The following is a 21,489-nucleotide window of genomic DNA, read 5'->3' as shown; positions in this document are numbered from 1 at the left end:
GTGCTGTAGAAGTGCCTGTGAGGGGCCAGCTGTGAGCGCAGCACAGCACGTCAGCTTGACAGACTGCATTTTTTTTCTAGCTTTAATTTCTCAGCCCGAGATGGGATACTGGCCCATTTTTTCCCCTTCTCAGCAAGGAGCATTTATTCTATATTGTATTCCCAGCATGCCTACTGACAATCTGAAGATAATATCACTTGGTGCTTGAAGCTAGAAATGCTTATTTGTTCTGATATTATATAATTTATGTTTGCAATTTTAGGCAGGTACAAATTTCTCAGAGTGTATGGTGTTTCATGTAAGAACATTCAGCAGATTCCTCTCAGCTTCTTTCAAACTAGAACTTAAAAACTCAAATGACTACATTCAGCTCAATAACCACAGACAGTAATGACACCTCTAAGTAGCTAATGCAGGCATGTAATATCCTCATAGCCCTGATTTAACTTTATTTACAGATTAAAATTGAATCGTGGTTGATTTATTGATATAATAGGCATAAAGTGATTATCAAGCATCCATCACTGATGCAGGAAACCAATCAAATTTTGCACCAAGGTTTGCTTTAACCTAACCTAACATATCCCCTTATAAAGCTCAGAGGGTTTCCACCATATGCGCTCACTAAAGTCAATGAGCCACAACTCCCACTAAACACATATCTACTCCTTTCAAGGCATTCAGAAGTTATGCTAATTTGCACAACCACACGTTATGATGAAGGAAAGTGGCACTGGGCTGGAGATTTAGCGTCTGTACTCCCTCACCTTGCTTGCAGCTATGGTATGGGGAGCCTTGCTACTCATGTCGTCTGACAAAAGTCCAGGCATGGCGCAGATTTCTGAAAAATCAGGAATCTCGTTAGCTGACTCCAAGATTCTCCTCATTTGTTTATGGCTAGTTTCTACCGTTGCTAAAATACGCATTTAAAAGTAAAACTGATCAATCACTGAATAACCAAATCGATGACAATTGGCACTGCATGATATAAATATTACATTTTTCATAAAATTAGTAGTCCTCTGCCAAAAAAGGCAGCAAATATTACATTTTTCATAAAATTCGTAGTCCTCTGCCAAAAAGGCAGCAATTCAACATTTGGCTTAACATTAACCAGTGAAATAACTTCTGGAAACAATAGGTTGTAAACATTTATCGGCCAAGTCCTTGATACAGAGATGTGGTCTCTTGAGGCAAGAGCTAATTGGAGAAAGAAATTCTTTTACTTTAAAGTTAAACTGATATGTCACATATTGACCATTTTTTTTGAGGATCAAAGGCTATAACCATCTCCTGCTTTTGCCTCTGATAAAATATTTGTAGTTCCTTAAAACAACAACCAGCAACCTTATGGAAGAGAAAATTGCCCCTTGATCTTAAAGTTAAATACGGAAACTAGGCTGACTAGATAGTAGAGAAGTGATAGGTAGAAAACTCTTTGTTTAGATTAGGAGACTTCCTCCCCTAATTGAGAGTTGGGGACTAGGGAAGAGTCAGTGAGGCTTGCCTGGCATGAACGCCCTCCAGGCCCTTGGTTCCTTAATATCAAATCAATATTAAAACAATATACTATAGATGATAATTTCTATATAAAAGCTTTCTGTTTTTTACTTTAATCAATTAGTTATATGTTAGTCTAAACTTTATAGGTTAGTTAAAAATCATCTCTTTGTCTCCCTTCCCCCAGGTAATCTCCTGCCCTTTGTTTTCCTCCAGCCCATAGTTAATTGTTCACCATGGCAAACTTAGAAATGTTAGTTGCAGACACATAGGCTTTTTGCTAGTAATATAATAACTGTTAAATTGTTTAAAGTAAATAACTATTTTGAAAACATTTGTTTAGCAACTGTGCCTTCTTTAAGACAAAGAATAATAAATGTTACACCTCTGCCTGAAGGCAAACAGACCCTTGGCTCCTGAAAAAGGACATGTGATGATTGTTATCTTCCTACCTTATGCTTGTATACTCACGATTTGCTTAAATAATGGGCTGCTGAGACCCTCAGCAGGATGATGTCAGCACCCTGATCAAGTGTCTGGTCTCCTCATTCCCTCTCCCCCTTCCCTTACCATTTTCTCTACAATTGTGCCAACGCCTTCCCATCCTTCAGGAACCCCTGACACCCAGACTGCTGCGGCTGACTCGCAACACTATGGTGATATTATTCTTCAGTGTTTGTTGCAAATTCATAAGGGGTTTGGTTCTATGCTATCCGGGAACTGGCATCCTGTTTTGGAAGGATGTGAAGAATAGAAACTGGCGGTGTCTCAACACTGACGAGCAGATTAAAGATGGTGGCCCTTTGGAGGGAGGACCAGAGCAGTCTGTTTCAGCAAGCAATGAAACAACTGGGTTGGAAGAACATGACAACATTCACTTTGGTTTTAGACAACATTCACTTTGGTTTTAGACGTTCACAAAACACCCCTCTTCAGAATTGGAATACACTGGAGGAGATTGATCGTTCTGTGCCAGCGACTGAGCAGGGTGCCCAGGGGATACTGGTTTAAGTAGAAGTGGCTCAGTATGGACTTTCTTCCACTAAAACTGGCAAAATAAAGTTAAAACTCCAGTGCCATCGGGTGTCATAATATCCTGTGGAACATACAACTGACAGCAACCCTTGTGCCCGTCCCTTGAGGCACTTTGTCTCACCATCATCCCTTACACCCCTTTGATGCTTACCCCCTTCTCACTTGGCACATGCTTGAAAGCAAGTTCTCTGTTTATATGCTTGCATATTATAGTCACTGTGATATATTTAAATGTTCTATAACATCATGTGGGACTTTAAATATTTACACTGTCCCCATTGATGTGGCTGCTAGTTATTTCATGTGCCTGTGCTGGAGAACATTGGTGTCATCAGCAAGCACTCTTTTAATTATACTTGAACCCTGAGGATATTTGGAGAAAGAGCACAGTTATTAGAAATTCAAGTCCTCACATAATGTCCTATTGCCCAGTTTTACCTGTTCTGTTATGCATTGTTAATTCTTAAGATATTCATCTAGATGTTAAAACATGGAATTCTTCTTGAAGCATTGTCAACATCACATCCTCCACATCTGATGGACAGTGTCCATTGACTTCAAAGAGTATTTCTTGTTTGCTTAAGTGCCAAAAAGAATGGGAAAGATGAAGGAAATTCTTCCTCTTATGTATGTGATATATATTAATCAGTACATGTTCATTTTACTGTACCATCTATTATTTCTCATCCTACATGACATTCTTCCCTTAATGAGCATATTTTGTACTCATGTATAATTTTATCCTTTGTCATATTATGCATATTTATTTCCATATTATCCAAATATGCACAATTTCAGGAAAAGACATGATGATATGATTCAGACACCATTTTCAAGAATCTCTGAGTTGAAAGTGGGGGTGCGTTAGTTTGACTTTTCTTATTTATACCAGCCTGCTATTCATGTGTCCATTCATCCTAGTTAACCTGGGCTGCTATAACCAAATACCCCAGATTAAGTGATTGCAGCAACAGACATATCTCAAGGTTCCAGAGACTGGGAAGTTTAAGTACAGGGTGCCAATGTGGTGAGAATTCTTGGTGAGAATCCTTTTCTTTCTTTGCATCTCTCTCTCTGTCCTTTGCCGCTCCCTATGTCCTCACTTGGGAAAGAGTGAGCTCTTTTTATAAATACTCAGATGCCATCATGGGGGCTCCACTCTTACTTCCTCACCAAAACATAAATCTCCTCCCAAAGGCCCCATGGCCAAATGCCTTCACCTTCAAAGTTATAGTTTCAGCAAATGAGTGTTGAGCAGACACAAAAATTCAGCCCATAACAAAATTTATCAGAGAGGAGAGCTGATATTCTCAAAAGAGGTATTTTCATTGAAAAAAATAAAAAAAGATCCTGTGCGTAGAACACTCAGCCATGGAAGGCACATTACTGAGCACAGTTGCACTTCCCCAGCCCGTCCCTGTTATACTTAAATGTATTTCTTTCCCCCTGGTTATCCATGATGGCCCCAGGGAGGGGAATTCTATAGCCTAAGGGTTTCCTTTGTCTTCACACTCTTTTTCTCACCTCAGATCTCACTTTTCTTTCTTTTTCATGGAAAATCGTCTCTATTTATCATTTTAGCATCTGCCCTACAGCCAGGCACTAGAATCTCTCACCACACATTTCTCTGTGGTCCCTTCAGGACTTGGAGTCCTCTGAGTTAGCAGGGTTCTCACTGTCGCCCTGTCACTGGTATCTGTAGCATGCTAAACAAACACTTGGAGCATTTAATCTTGGGAATTTAGGAATATAAGAAGTACTGCAGGACATCAGATGCTCTGGGTTAATTTGCATTAGAAAGACACCTGACTCTGTTTTATTTTGGGATTCTATGCAACGATTTTTTATTTAGAGGTGGCTATATTTCAGAGCCTGCAGAATATTTTACTAAGAAGTCATGAACCTTCACAAATATTCTGCTTTACTGTGAGAATGTGGTAGTCAGGTTATTCTAATAGAAAGGCACAGGTCTAGCTTTAAAGGCCATTATCTGTGCACGCTTGCTAGGATTTTAACTTTGGTGCAATGTTTTCACAGATTACCATGCCTCAGGGGACCTGAGGAGCATTAAGCACAGGCCGTTGACGGGATAAACCATGCATGCTTTGTAAGCATGCACACCAAATACTTTTATGAAAAAGCACTTGCTTTATGTATTCAGTGATTGAGTTGTAAGCACAGTATCTCGACCATTCCATGGGAACCTCATTCTTTCAGCTAATATTTTATTTAGCCTCTAGTATAATTCATTAATTTCTATAACTCTGGGAAATATAAAGATTGGTAGAATATAGATCTTACCCTCAACGAGCTGATGGTTTAGGAATCAGTAAACCGTCCATACGGCAGGTGCCAGATAGTGAGATGAGTATTTAATTTATGTGAGTGTATATTTATGCTGCACTGTGAAGGAAGTTAATTCTGTCAGTAGGAAAGTTTGGTGGGGGTGGGGGAGGAAGGACCTTCTCAACATGATGACCTGCATGACCCCCAATCCTGGGAGGAAAGAGATGAGGTTTTAGACTCATAAACTCAGGACTTCCAGGGAGGAGCACAGTCAGGCTTGAAAATACAGATTTGCAGAGCATTTGGCTTTGTAGCAGTTGTTGAAACTTTTGGCTTTGTGGCAGTTGTTGAAGGGGAAGAGACTAACAAAGAGAAGTCAGAAATGTTTGGAGAAAAGTGGGAATAGAGACTCTATACTGTAGGGAAGAGCTTGAAGAGAAACTTGTCAAGGTATATTCTGTGGAAATATATACCTAGGCATAGGCCTTCCAGTATGCTTTTCATTTGTTGTTATGAGATTGATCTCCCCAAAGGGTCAGACTGACTTTTGTCAGTATGCCCAGAGCAGCCTCTTGCACTCAGTGTCTACTGCGCGTGGACAGCCCTGTGAGCCTGGGCAAGTCTACTGCCCCTGACTCCAGAATGGTGCTTGTTTTAAGTGCAATGAGGCTTCAGAGGCTGGGGTGATCTCTCTGTCCTTTGCCTTTGTTCATAATCATAGAAACAATCACAATGTTCCATTTTTATAAGGTAGAAGAATGTCGTTTGGGGAGTAGCTTCCAGGTGTAGGTTTCTCATTAACCATGTTCTCGCTATAGAGAAACACATCTCTTTCCTCTGACAGTGAAGATCCTCTCCTGTCTTGTCATCTCATCCATTGCTCCCCTTGGTGCCACACATCTTTTTTTTTTTATTATTTATTCGTTTATTTATTTATTTAAGCACTGGGTACAGTCAGAAGCGCAGGAGGGTGAGAGAATTCACCAGAGCCAGAGCGGGGAGCAGTGCAGGCAGAAGGACCGAGTTACACTGCGAGGGGAGCAGCGGGCGGCAGGAGAGGTCTGTGAACCATGTGGGACCCTCGCTGGTGGACGGGGAGCAGCTGGGGATCGAACCAGCGCTGCAGAGGCTGCGGGCAGCTTCGCAACCCAGCGCTCAACCGCTGCGCCACCGGGGAGGCCCGGGTTACCGCACATCTTTTAACACAGGATATATATCCCTGGTTCACCCCATTTGCCTTAGAAGTTATAGTCATGCAAATTCTCCACATGCATATTGTGAAATTTTGACTTTTTCTCTGAACCTGTCTGTTGTTAGATTATTCATCTGTCCGGCCTCAGAAGAACCCAGATGGGGGAGATTTCCCCTGTGCCCTCACATTTTTGTTAAGACATTCTCAGACATCAGTAAAAATGTAAACGGCTGCATAAAATATTTTTTCCCATGTGGAAATGGGACGAATCAGTTTTTCTCTCCAATGTCTGAGTTGTGGCATCATCATAACTGTAGAAGGTTGCTGAGATTGGGTATTTTTTCTCTTTTGGTAGGCCCAGGGTTGGCTCTGACCGCACTGAGAAGTGTAGGAAATCAGTTTTGGCACCCTTGCTTTATCCCCGGCCAAACTGTAGAAAAGATGGTCTGCTGGTACTTAGAAGAGAAAGTGCTAATAACTCACAGCCAAACTGAAACTGCCAATGGTTTTGTCAAATCCCTCTGTCCAGTTTGATGGTGCTGTTGCAAGGCCGCTGGGGAGTTTGAGGGCGCCACTTGCACACAAAGAGTAGTACAACTGGGTGAGCTCTAGGTGGTTAAGCAACAAGCATTGACCAAGCGATTGTTACATGTCTGGAGGAGGCCATGACCGTGCCCCATTCAATACTTTCATCAGCGACTTGGAGGAAGTCCTAGGAATGGGCAGGCAGGGAGGCAGATATTGGTTCTGTGAACAGCAGAACTTCCTCACAGTGACAGTCGTCCAAAGTGGTTTGGGTCTATCCCTGGCAGAGAACTCTTCGTGACTGGAGGTGTCAAGACTCCACAACTGGGTGTCTGGGGGTCATTTTCTGCTCATGGGAAGGGACTGGATGAGGTGACTGTTGCCTTCTCTTCCAATTCTAAGAGCTTCTATTCTGAGGACATTCTCTGTGTCTGGACTGTAGGTAGGGGTGTGCTTTTCTAGCAGTATGGATAAAACAAGCAGGTTGCATAAGAATGACATTTCCTTTGACCTCTTCTCCCTAACTGAGTGTTCCCCCACCCTTTTACTCCTTTGAGTCTTTCTCTAGGAAGCAATAATAAATCATAGAGCACATTCCTGAGGAGCTGTGGGAGAGAATCTATGGCATATTTAGCACTTCTTTTCACTTATTATCTTTAACAGATTTCATCTCTGTGGCTCAACCTTTCTTTATCATTGAAGAAAAAAATCCTATTTTTTAAGCTCTGGAAGGTAGGCAAATGTGAAGCAATCATACATGCAGAGAACTGAAACAGTGTCCTAGAAGATCCTTCTTAAGGTCAGGGACACAGGCTTGTTTTATCTAACTTTTTCTCAGAATGTGTGTCGAGGGCACAATTACTATTATGTAGCATTGGATCATAACCTACGTGCTCCCTTATTGTCAAGCTTTGAACTATCTGCATTAGGGCTACTAATTTACTTCACTCACACCAATTAAACCAACTAGCGATCTAAATATATGCTTGCTCCTTTTGCAAAAAATCCCTACTTCCTGACACTCTCCATGCTTCGCACTTGATACATTTAGGGAAATGTACCCATGCCAAGCTTCTGCACAAGAACTTCATTTTAGCATTTCAGACATTCTTGGATTCAGCAAATCATAATTCTATTCGTTCCTTTTCCATCATATATCAGGAAACCCTATGAAGCTAAATAATCATATGATTATTGTGACAATTTAGGATGACTTAATAAAGAATTTAACACTTGGCTGATTGCCAGGGCTGCCTCTATCTCTTTTCTGACATGAATTTCCTGCAGAAGAGAATCAATGAAGAGCCAAATGAATTTTACAGGAATTTCAAGGCTATATTGTACTTCCACATTCCTTATTTTACTCCCAGCTGCATAGAAAATTGTCCAATTAGTCTATTACCCCTTTTATCTACATGCTGTTTCCTGTAACCAATTGCCATTGACATTGTGATAGGTATTTGAAAAATTAGTCGCAAAATAACTTTCTTGAAAGACAGAACAAAAGAATTAGAAGGTTGAGAGTTCAGGCATCTTCTAATGTCTTTTACAATTGACAGTGATTTGACCCTAACGCATATGAATGTGCTCTGACCTATTAGTGAAGAACAAAATACTAGAGAAATGTTTAATTAACATGTACATTTACTATAACAAAAGTGCTTGCTGTAAAGTGCAGGCTGCATGGAGAGACATTCCATGAATTAAAAAAGTATTTACCTCCCCCCTATAATTACTGTGGCTTTTTGTATGAGCATCCTTCATCTTATTAACATCACAGTGGGATGGTATCTCTGACTGGGTACTGGCAGGCGCCTATCTGCCCTGCTCCTGGGGAGACTTTTCAAAGAGGTCCGGGACTTCAAATACAATTTGCTCCTTGTTGTGAACTTTGCAATGTTCTATCCTTTAAAAAAAAAAAAGCTCAAATTTGCAGTACAGAAGTTTTATTGATTCAAAGTCCTGAATTTACTTCTTTAAAAACCACTTGGGTTTTACTATAAAAATACAGGGCTCATGTAGGAATGTTTGCATTTATTGACACTTTCTTAAAAAAAAACAAAACACCTCATCAAATAATGTTTTTTGTTAGTTTGGAGACCAGAACTTAGATTCTGTCTATAATCTCTGGATGCTTCCGTAAAAAAAAAAAAAGAAAATTGAAATATGCAAACTATCGTTTTGTTTGCTTTTGATCAAAACTGTGCATCTCTTAAGTGAGTATATCATTAATGTATCTTTAAATTAAATGATTCTTGAAATATTTGAATTGTATAAAATGAAAAGAATTTGATATTATCAAAGATGATTTTTTTTTTTTTTTTGGTTTGACATAAGGTCCATGGAGTTTAAAAGTTTTCTCACTCTGAAAACTGACTTCCAAAGTCCACCTTTGTATAAGCATTTTAAAATGAGGAGCTGAGACAGTAATTCCATAATTTAGATAAAAATCATACTGTTGCATATGAGGGGGAGTTTGGGTTTGAGTTATGTTTGATTATTTATATTAATTAAGCAACTAGAGCACTTTAATATTCTGTAATTTTATAGCTAAGTATGAAATTTTTATCACATTAAATTATTATATTTTCCTGCTTTACAGTAGGTTGTAGCCTGAGACTTACAGTTTGATTCAGGATATTAATCTGGCTATATTTTCCAAAGACCCAGCAATGTAAGAGTCAAGCACAGTGAGATAAAAGTGCAATAAAAGTGACTGATACAGGGCCTCCCCGGTGGCGCAGCGGTTGAGCGCTGGGTTGTGAACCTGCCCGCGGCCTCTGCGGCGCCGGTTCGATCCCCGGCTGCACCCCGGCCACCGGAGGAGGGTCCCGCATGGCGCGCAGACCTCTCCTGCCGCCCGCTGCTCCCCTCAGCAGTGTACTTTGGTCCTTCTGCCTGCTCTGCTCCCCGCTCTGGCTCTGGTGAATTCTCTCACCCTCCTGCGCTTCTGACTGTACCCAGTGCTTGTATAAATAAATAAATAAATCTTTAAAAAAAAAAAAAAAAAGTGACTGATACAAAAACACTTCTTTTTTACATTATGCAACATATTTTTGAAGGGAACAGACAAATGTCCCTTATCACATCATGCAACGTGATATGAACATTTCCACTTGTCTTTAAAATTAAAACTTTTCCAGAAATCAAAGAATTAAATTACTCACTTCAAAATAGCTCTTTTTCTCTGGAAGGCTTTTCAATTTAAAATTCTTCTATAGCGCTCTGAGTGCATAGTAAAGGTGGAAGGAGACATTATATTAGAAGCAAAAGAATTATCCAATTTTAAAAAAGATTCAAAGTGCTTTTTACACATGAAAATATCAGAGGTCCTCATGGGCACCTGGAGGCCATGTGAGTCACAGAAAAGGTAAGGAGAGTTCTAACACATTGTCTGCTTGCTGCTGCTTTCCTTATCCTGTTTGAGAGTAGATTATCCCTTAATTTCTCCTCTGCTCAAAGAGCATCTTTAGTTTTTATTTTCTGATTATGGGTATTTGTTTCATTTGGCAGGCGCTAGGGAGATGGGAGAAAACAACTAGGTCATGAGATTCAATATTGTTACCAGCAGTAGTTAATTGAAACTGACAGAACAGAATAGAGTAAGTAGACATTTGAAGACAAACTCTTCAGCTGTAAAATAGGTGAGAGATGTTGCAAAAAATGGCACATGCAGATACAGCAGCCCTGTAGCCAACTCTGTAGTAATTATGGTTTGAGAAAACCTGGTTATGTGAGAAGGGCAAGAGGAGAGCATGTGCAGAATTAGGAGAACACAGCGCAGACAGCGTGGCAGGGCGCAACTGCGTTACTGAATTCTTAATTCTACCCTTAATTAATTTTTCTCATATAACACCTTTTCTTTTAAGCACATGTGTCGGAGATATTAAAAGCTGGAGTTGAAAACTTTAGGAAATGCTATGCTGTGACTGAAGATATTTTATATTTTCGTGTTTTTTATTCAGATCATAATGCAATATTATTTTGATAATTAGATAATTAGATTGTAATCAAAGGAAGTTTGTGTTGCAGTGACAAAAATTTGATATCTGAAAAGATCCGAAGCAGGTGAGCAGTATTTGATGAGTGACTAAAACTTCAAAATTTTAAAGTTGTCATTCATCCTTATCTGATAAATTAGCTGTTAACAACAGTCTCCAGCATTTTTTTTTTGAATCTTGTCCATGATAGTTATAAATTCAAAACACTTCACGTTATCATTTTAATATAATCTTGGAACAAAGATACAAAAGTAAGGAATACTAGGACTTTGTTTCCCTGATGGTACAATATAACATGAATACTAAAGCTAATTTTACATTAATTAAGTTATAGGCCTGGAATTTGGTCTTGATTTCCGTTCTTAGTTTAATGCACACTCAGCTCCAGTTGTGCTCAATGCTGTTAGGTATTGACCACACGATGAACTTTGCAGCGGTTGGCTGGAGTTTTTAGTCATTTATACTGAAGTTTGGTGCTTGTTGCAGACAGTGGGGTGATATGTTGTAGTGCATGCTGGGAGCAAAGGGTCTAAATATGTTTCGGAAGAGTAGGAAGGGGTTAGGATGAAATAGAGAAAGTTGCCCAACACTCAGTCCTTTAGTTTTTCCCTCCTATCCTTGATTTGTTTTCTCCAGACTGTTGATCATTATATATAAAATATTTATCCATGTATATATTTCTGCAGAAAAATAGGAAAATCATTTGTGCATGGTTATGTATTTGTAAATATATGTGTGCATAGATCTATATCTATAGCAAAGGATAAATGTTTATTCATAGCTTTTGGAGTATTTATATAAATGTTGTGGTAACTTATCTACTTAAAACTTTCTATAAGGGATTTCTTGTGGTTATTTTTATAATTCAACACCATATTTTCTAATGTAATATAAGTTTTGTGCTTTGGAAGCTGCGGCTTTCTGTATATTTTTTAATATTGTGAAGTTCATTTATTTCAGGAATAGTGATCTTTTAAGTTCCTTTATTTCCCTGAGTTTAGGTTTTATTTTGCAAATGCTTTTCTGTCTTGTTGCTATGATTTATAAGGAAGATGTTTCAAAGAATAGTGATATTAAATTGTCTTAATTTACATGTTGGCTAGATGCTTTGTGTGTGAACACTGTTCCAGACAGTTCAGACAGTTATTTAAAGCAATTTTGATTTTAGTTTTATTGACTTACATATTAAAGACATATGGGGGAGGGATTAAAGTCATAGTTCTGTGCTCAAATGAAACCTGAAGAATAAATTCCATTTGAGCTTCTGTCTCAATGATTATTTCTATCATAAACCAATGGTTTAAAAATAAAAAAAAAACTGGGTGGACGATTACAAATTACACTTTCTTCATGAGATCATAGGTGCATGAGAGAATTCTTATTTCAAGACTTAATTCTCTATGATGTTATGTTCTTCTCTGTCATATTTCTTCTTACACAAACCTAATGGATTAAATTCATGATTTTATTTCTACTGTGTCTTGTCAATTTTTCAAGAAGGGCAAACTACATAGAATACATTTATTGGCACTATTCTTTTCTTCATGGTATAAATTCTGGATTTTTTTAAAAAATTAAATAAATTCTATTGGATTTTATAAAATCAGGAATATTTTTTATTTCAGAAGTTGAACTAAGGGACTTTCTGAGCCGGAAAGTGTCTCTGACCCTTTTAGCATTTCCCCTCAATGAATCTGTGGCTTCCTATTCTCTATACTATCTTTGTTTCTATTGAAGTCACTGCATTATTTATTTACTTATTAGAGCCATATTCTCCAAAAAACCTCACGCAGAGAGTAAAGAGCTAAAAAAAGGATGTGCACGTGTGAAATTTAAAACAGTTTCCTCAGAGGGAAACAGGGGTGACTGGGCTCACTCACCATATTCTAATCCCTCCTCTCTTGCTTCTGTGAACAGTCTTTCAGATTCCCCTTGTTAATCCAAAGAACTTCCTTTGCCCAATATCTTAGTATGGTCTCTCTTTCTGACTGTAACCAACCTCCTATTTGGACTTCAGTAATATCTCCTGTTTCCCTCAGAATCTTTCTTTATCTTAAAGATATGTCGTCACTTACACACTAGCAGCTCTGCCTGTGGCGATGCCATGTTAACATCCCCCAAAGGGCTTGTCTTTTACCTGCTGCTCTGATGTCTAGTTTTTAAAAAGCTATATCTATGCTCTTTTTAGGATTTATTTTTTGAAAACCTGGTCATGATTTACTACTATGGGTTCATTGATCTATTTATGGCAGTGACATCAGTTTGGAAACTGGGTTACAGAAAATAGAATGTGGGCAGCCGTTCTGTGAGCAAAAACAAAGAGACTTGACTTTCAGGACTTGATCATTCTATATGTCACATATCTAGCAAGACGATTTTGACTTTTTATAGGTAGAAATATAATTTCCCAACCTACAAATCAAAAACATGATTCCATTAGAAATATAGTGGTGGTGGGAAAATATTCCTTTGCAAAAATAGTCTCTTTCTTCTTTAAGAAGCTCTTAATTACTGAAATTTCTTTTCCCATCTCAGTTAATATGTATTTTTTAAATCTTTGTAAGGCAAGGGGCTGTATGATATTGTACACAGACTATCCAAACAAAAATCAGAAATCTGAGTTTTAGACTCAGCTTTACAACTAAATAAAGTAACTCTATGACATTAAACTGCATTTTCCAATCTCTCTGCTTCTCATTTCCCCTTGTGGTTTGTCCAAAGAATAAGAGTTTAAATGCTGAGGCATCATTTAATTATGGGTATATACAGATTACTTGGGCTATCTGCTGTTACTGAATTTTACTCTCTCCTGTAGCACATGACTATTCATCTGAAACAAATTATAGCAGTTCTTAGAGCAAAGAAAATAATTCTGGTTGCTAACCAGTCCTTTAAAATAGTTTTATAACCATTTTTGGAAGCATAATTTCTATTTTACCATATTAAAGCCAACAAACGAAGAACAGCAGAACAACTATAACCATTTGGACCATATACATGGAATGAAAAAGCTGGAAAAGTGCAAAGAAAATATAAATTTTGATGGTAGTTAGACCAAAGAACTCTAAGTTCACTCTATAACAATCGCCCCCAAATGGCAAATATTATCTAACTGGTCTTTCTAAGTTGTGAATGCAATTAAAAATGTATGATTATGAGTGAGGCAAGGAACACTTCAGTACTACATTAGAATGGGTTTTCTGAAAGTCTTGAACCTCTGAGAGATTACCATGTTTTAGGTACGAGAAGGATATCATTTTTCTTATCAAAGAATTCAGCTCTTACCCTTGAAACATGGTATTGATGAAGCAAGCGGAGGTCACTTTTTAGTCACTCCCCCCCCTTTAATGAGTGTTCACATATATCTAAGAGAAATTTTCTACCCAATTGTCATCATCTACTTACCTCATTTTCATAGAGCACATATTGACCCAGAGAAAAGACCAACACTTTCATTTTCTCACTCCTCTAAAGCAACAGATAAAAATTATTTACTTGCTTAAATACATCAGAATTTCCTGGGAATGTAACCAAACAAAGATGAAAGTATGGTTCTAGCAATTTAAGCAGAGTAATGACATGGCACTCTCGGGGAGAAGGTCCTTGGCAGTCATATTTCGTTCATTCCCTCCCAGTCATGGTGTCTCTTACTGGGAAACCACATGCTGACCAAACTCTAGACTTCTGATTAGGGAGCATTCTCAGCTGAAAAAATCTCTTCTAAAACTAAGATGCCATGCTTTCGGACTCAGAAAAAGTAAACTCTGAGGGTCTGTCAATTAAAGGAAATCCACCAACCTTCTGATTCTGCAGAATCTCCACATTTGACTGACCCAATTTCCATGATGGTGTAATAGAAGGTATTAACTTTTTTTTAAAGGTGTATTTATTTATGCATACAGGAGCTGGGGTATAGGCCAGAGATGCGGGGGGGTGAGAGGATTCATCAGAGACAGAGCAGGGAACAGAACAGGCAGATTGACTGAAATACACTGTTGAGGGGAGCAGCGGGCGAGACAGGAGAGGTCTGCTGCGCCATGTGGGTTGCTCCCTGACCGGCCGGGGATCGAACTCTTGCTGCAGAGGCTGTAGACTGCTTCATAGTGTGGTGCTTAACCCCTTGTGCTACCAGGGAGGCCCCAGGTATTAACTTTCTTAAGCTGATGACCTGATATTTGTCATTTCATTGATTTACAGTACCTCCACAAATGATACAACATTTGACAGATAACTTCTGAAGAATTTTGCTGATTTATAACCTGTTGGCTGTAAATTTATGTTCTCTCACATATATTGTATTCATCCATTCATTAAAAACTGTAGTGCTAAATGGTATTACGTGTACCATGTTAAGAATTAATAGAAACTTAATGCCTACAGGACACATATGTTGTTGTTTTTTTTCTTCTTAGGAACTATATTCAAGTAATATGAGATCAAATGACTCAAAGTATGAAATATAGAATTGAGGATTCAAATCTCTGTGAATCTAATGCTGATTCACTGGAAGATGTGAGAAATTTTTTTTCCTGATCTGTTGTGAGTAATTATAGTAATGAGGCACCTTGATAATGTAAGCTGTTAATAATAAGGCTTTGACTAATTGTAGGAACTTTATACCAGTGTCTGGCATTTTGAAAAGTAATCACAGATAAGATGCCCTCATATGTACAGAGTTCTAACCACTATCACTCCACAGTTTATTCTTAATCTACCCTTTTTTGTGCTCTCTCTAGTCAATGAAGTATTTTATATCTTACAATAATTATCTTAATGTTTTTACTTAAGAAAATATATAGTTTGTTTTGTTCTACTAGTCCCTCTTAAGTTGTAATCTTCTAGGTCGCATTTTATTTTGCCTGTTTCCAAAATGAAACATCTTGATTGTTCATTAAGTGTGCCTGTACTTTTTCTCAAGCTTTTTGAACACAATGCATTAAATCTAATATTCCAGTCAGGGCCATAACTGGATCCTGTTCTCTGGCTAAAATGGAGATGATTTTAACTTGGGTTTTGTGAAATTATAATCATATGTTAAATGAGAACAAATTGAAGGCGAGGCGTTATGCTCACTAATATTAAAATAAATCAAGCAATTAAAGGTTCAGGAATTGAGCATGTCCATTCATCTTTCTTCCTGCAGAAGATCTCAGTGTAATGCTAGACTTTGTATTTTTAAAAGAATGAAATCAAAACTGCATTGGAAAACGTAACTTAATCTGAGACAGTCCATGAAAATGGAAATCAGAGGGAATCAGAGTGAAAGAAAAATCACAAATGTGAGATCTCAGCCAACAGGACCAAGGACAAGCACCATTTCCCCAAAGAGCCTGTAGAAACTCTAAGAATAGAGCTCCCCAATAAAAATGAATGGCATGTACAAATAGGCCTGGTTAAGGACAATTATCAAGAAAATTAATTAACATCTGCACTGGAAACAACTGTTCCTCCTGCATGTTAAAGGTGACTCCTACTCATGGATTTGCTGCTTTCTCTAAAGATGTGGCACCTCCCAGTCTGCTTGGGGTGAACTCCTAGTATAGGGATGAGAAAAGGGAAACTTGATGAAGCTCTGGATAGCCTTGGAATTTCCCCAATTGACCTACATGACCATACACCACACACACACACACACACACACACACACGCACACATACACACACACATGCACATGCATACACACACGCACACACACACGCACACATTCACACCCCCCAAGCCAGTTTACTGAAATTGAGCTGTTGCTAAGTTTTGTCTTGTTGCATCTATAGTTATGTAAATTCTCCACCTGATTACTGATTCATTGCTTTCATTTGCCACTGGCAGACCTGTTTTTAGACACGAACTACTGGGCCTCCCCTGGTGGCGCGGTGGTTGAGTGCTGGGCTGCGAAGCTGCGCGCAGCCTCAGCAGCGCCAGTTCGATCCGCGGCAACCGGGCGAGGGTCCCAGAGGCTCGCAGACCTCTCCTGCTGCCCGCTGCTCCCCTCAGCAGTGTACTTTGTCACTCTGCCTGTTCTGCTCTCCGCTCTGGCTCTGGTGAATTCTCTCACCCTCCCTCGCTTCTGACTGTACCCAGTGCTTGTATGAATAAATAAATAAATCTTTAAAAAAAAAATAGACACAAACTACCCACTTTCCCAGAACACATAGCCAAGCCTTATTTTTAAGAAGTTGTCTTGGGAGGGGCCAGGAGGAAAGAACTTATATCAATGAAGAGGAAACACATGCCAATTACTTAATCAGCTAAAACCTCACTGATAAATGCACAAGCATCAGGAACACCAGACTTTTAAGGGAAATAATAGCTTGAGGGGAAGCACAATAATGAAAAATATAACAAACATTTTTGTAGGAAAGAGGTGATACTGAACACAGAAGTCTAAAATAATGCTAATTGTTAATCTCACTGGAGATTTCAGAAGATACCCGTTCAGAGAATGGACTACCATAGAAATGAGGAGTTCCTTTGGGGTTTAAACAGTATGGTTGCCAAAGTTCAGAAGTTAGTAGATGGGGTAGATAGTGTAATGAGCATGGCTGGAAGCAAAGTTGGTTAAATGGAGGATAAACTTAAGATAAACCTTAAGGTGAGGGTGGGGGGAGAAAGGGAAAAAATGAAGCATAAAATTCAGAGATAAAAAATATAAAAGGAAGTTAAACAAGCCAATCCGTTTCATAAGAAAATTAAATAATTTTGAAAGTTAAGAGAATAGTAGAATGTTCAGGACTCTGGAGACTTTGAGGGTGAACTGCACAATGAGAGGAATTAATGAAAAAAAGAGGTGTAGAAACATGCTATTTCAATTTCAAAATTGAAATAGAAAAAAATTCTTAAAAGCTTCTGGAGATAGAGATAATTCATTTGCAATAGGAAAGAACAATAATCTTAGGAACTCTGGATACTAGGAAATGCTGACACAATGACTTAAAACTTATACAAATGTGATAGTCAACTTGTAATTCTTACCTCTAATTCAAATTGTTTATTAAAAATTCAAGCGTTTACATTTTGAACATGTAGAAACCCAGGACATTATATACAGAGTACCCTACATGAAAAAGAAATAAGGGGAGAGAATGAATGGACAAATAAGACAGGGGGACAGCTAAATTTGACTAGAAGAAAGTTTGAAGGAGAAGTTGGAAGTCTTGATGTTGCTGATAAAGCAAGAATTGGAAGTATATTTTATATAAAGCTATAATAATAACCACCAGCAGAACTCAAAAGAACTGTCTTACTGGAAAGTAATTCTTGAAAGTGACTGTAGAGACAGGAAATTTCAGAGATTTTTACTTTTATATCTTTATTTCTCAAAATGTATTTTTTATTGGAAAGTGTAGGATTTTATATGGTGCTGATAAAATAACAAGTTTTGAAAAGTCCCATGCTCTTTGATATAAGGTCAAAAACAGCCCATAAAACAATGTTAAGAGCCTTGTCTTTAAAAAAATTTATGCATGTTTCAGATTTTTGCTTAAACAATTGAAAGGGATCAAGGCAAATGGTAGGAAGAGGCATGGCTAGGAAATGGACAGAGACAGGTAAGCAGGTTAGCTCTGGATTAGAAATCAGAAGCACAATGCATTATGATCAGACATCCAGCTCCTGCCCCAGAGTAAACCTTCCCGGCAGCATGGGCTTCCTTACCAGCACAGCTGCTCAGGAGCACCCATGCTTGGGGTTCAGCCTCCTAAGCTGCCATCTTGAATCTCAATCATTTCATCTTTGAATTTGCATTTTGTACATGCACTTGGGGCTCCTTGGCACCTCAGAGCTTGACTCAGGCATGGTTCCCCCTTGCTCCTACCCCTCAACCTTGGCGTTGGTTCTCTGGTTCTTGGCACTCTGGACTCTGCTTGGCTGCCTCGCCACTGTGACTACCTGCAGGAGATGTCAGCACTCTTTCTGTCCTCGGTTGCTGGGTGACATTGTTATAGGACAGGGAGAGGGGCAGCCCAAAACCCGCAAACCTGCCTATTCTACATGGGTTCTGCCATCCGCCGCATCAACACAAAACATAGGAGACTTTAATGGGAAGGAACTTTAATAAAACTAGGAAACAATACAGGTAAGGCAAAGAGTCTAGTTTCTAAATGAAGCATCCAGAGTTACCCGTCCCCTCGTGGGTAAAAGTCCATCCAAATGGGATTGGCCCAGAACAAGGCCTCAAAGCCTGCTACAAGTCTAAAGCATCTTCCAGTGGGGACCCACAGAAAAGGGTCACAAACAACCGGACAAGCCCGGAAGGAAAAGAGCAAAATCAACATCAAGATAAAAGCTGCCATTGTCACCTCCCCACGGGTCTCACCCACATCTGTGTCACCCAGTCCACGACCAAAAGACAAGCGCAGTTTCTTCACGTGTCTCTAGGCTCCACGCGCCTCCTCCAGGTCTCCTTCTGGCTCCATCCTGCTCCTTCCTCAGTCTCTTCTTCTGCTTCTCCTCTTCCTGCTCAGCTCCACCCTCCCTTGGGTGGGGCAGGGAACCTCCCTCTTTCCTGGGGACCACCCTGTTACAACATTGGCATCTTCACCATGTTAGATAAGTGCCTCATGGTGTCTCAGGGTGGGATAAAAACTGTGACCTCACTCCCTTCAGGCTGACAGTACCAGTGGGTATTCTGCAGGCAAGTTGCCATGGACTGAAAGTTTGCCTCTCTCAAATTCCTCTGTTGATGCTCTAATGTGATGGCTTTTGGAGGTGGGGACCTTGGGAGGTAATTAGGTTGTGAAAATGGAGCCTGCCTGAATGGATCTGGTGCCCTTTCAGGAAACCAGAGAGCTACCTCGTCCTCTCCCACCATGTGAGGATGCAGTGAGAAGATAGCCCTCTGTAAACTGGAGGAGAATACTCACCAAGACTACCCCCATGCTGGCCCCTCATCTCAGACTTAATAAATGTTGTTTAAGTCATGTAATCAAACATCATTTTCTATAGCAGCAACTAAGATTGAACCCTTCCCATTCCTCATCCAGGTACCAAGTGCAATCCCACGGAGACACTGCAGTGTGTTGGGGTACACCTATTTGCTGTGGGATGGGGTTGCAGGCCCATGGAAGGAAAAACTGACATTCCTGCTCCCAGCCAGGACCATAAATTTTCATTGCACTGGACCTGCATCCTTAGAAGTCAACCTCAATTAAAACAATGACCAAGACTTCCTGGGGTACTATCCTGCTGTTACTATTGAGGTCAGAATTCTGTGTTCCTTTTGGCAGGAGATGATGGAATGTCAGGAATTCTTGTTGATCTTTACACTGGTACCCTTGGCACAACCACAGCCACTTCCTGAGACTAATGTCCCTTTTCTCTTTCTTTTCTCTCACAGTAATGACCAGGCTGCTGTAATCTCCAAAAAACTCCCTATTACCTTCATTGCCCGTCCCAGTTCCAAATGACTCTGTGGTTTCTCTCCTACCTAACTCATCTCTTCTGACACTTTTATTTTATGCATTTTATCTGCTGCCACAGGCTGCTCTCCTTTGTACTCTTCTGTCTCCCAGTTCCATTACTTTATTTTCCATACTTACAAAGTCTTTTTTTCCTTGGCCTTAATCCAGTGATAAGATTTCATCTTATCTCCTATAAGACAAAAAACTAGTGGAATTTTAAATTCATACTAGTATTTATTTTTTTGCCAAACAATTTTTTTGAAAATGGCCTTTCAACATGTCAATATTTATTCTTTGAGCTTAAGTTAGATGCGCTGTCTGAATCAAAATACAGTTCCTCTGAAATTGGGAGGACATCTATGCTTTTAATTTGCTTACTCCTGATGATCTTTACTTAAGTTCCATTTGAAATAATTTCATGTACCTGTAGTCTATAAGGCCCACTACTGGGACTTGGCAATTCACACATAATATGTTCTCCTCTTAGAATTCTCCAGGAGGGTTAGTTCAATTTGAAACAGAAGGAAAATATATAAACTACAAATGATTTTCATCCAGTTTACATTTCATTTTGACGTTCAGTTAACCATTAGGCATATTTCTTGCAAAATAAATATCAATGTTTCAAATATCATCATCAATATTTCTTTTTTCTTCCATACTTTATTATCCAGCCTCCAGAATGACCCAGATATCTTACTGTAGAAAACTGTAGTAGCAGATAAGATAGAAACTGTGGTGAAGGTGAAGTGAGAAGAAATAAATACATTAGAAATTCAAACAGATCACTTTGGCCTCCTGAGACAGAGTTTGGAGAACACTTTGACCAACTTTATAATGAGTCTGGCTTTTGTATTAGTCAATAAATATTAAGCAAAGAATACTGCTGAGTAATAATAAAAGCAGAAAGGAAGAAAGATGTAGTATTTACTGTATTTTCTGTGTGCCAGGCATTATACTAGATGCTTTACATATATTGTATTATTTTGTCTTCACAAACTCTCTGGAAGTGGCTGTTATTACACCATTTATATAAGAAGCAGCAAAGACTCAAAAATGTTAATTTTCTACAGTCTGACAATAAGAGGGACAGGGCTTAGTTTCATACTGTCTGAATTTGTGATTCTTCACTGTGCTACTCTTAGAATTCTACTCTTCCTTATTTATATTTGCTCAGTTTTCCTTATAGACTCAGTGGACTATTATTCGACGTTAATTTTAACGAGACAGCCTGCTGCCTGACCTGCAAAACCCTCACCTTCTCTCTTAGGAAGCATCCTAATTTAAAGAGCTGCCAGTCTAGCAAGGGTCAGTAATCTCCTTCCTGTTGAATTATCATGCCTCATACACTTTGTTTTATGGCTTCAGATTAGAGTTAAAGTCCTCCCTTGTTATTCATTGTCTTGTTTCCATAAGGACAGAGTTGGTTAATGTTTTACCGGGAAGATCCCCAGTGGTCACATTCTGGCAGGCGAAAAATTGGATTTATTTATCAATATATAACCAGCTGTGTGTGGGATACCTGCCCACCCCCATCACCACCCCCCCCCCCCCA

This window comes from Talpa europaea (genome assembly GCF_964194135.1).
Source record: "Talpa europaea genome assembly, chromosome: 5".
In the NCBI taxonomy this organism is placed as follows: Eukaryota; Metazoa; Chordata; class Mammalia; order Eulipotyphla; family Talpidae; genus Talpa; species Talpa europaea.
Note: the sequence above shows the minus strand (reverse complement) of the source record.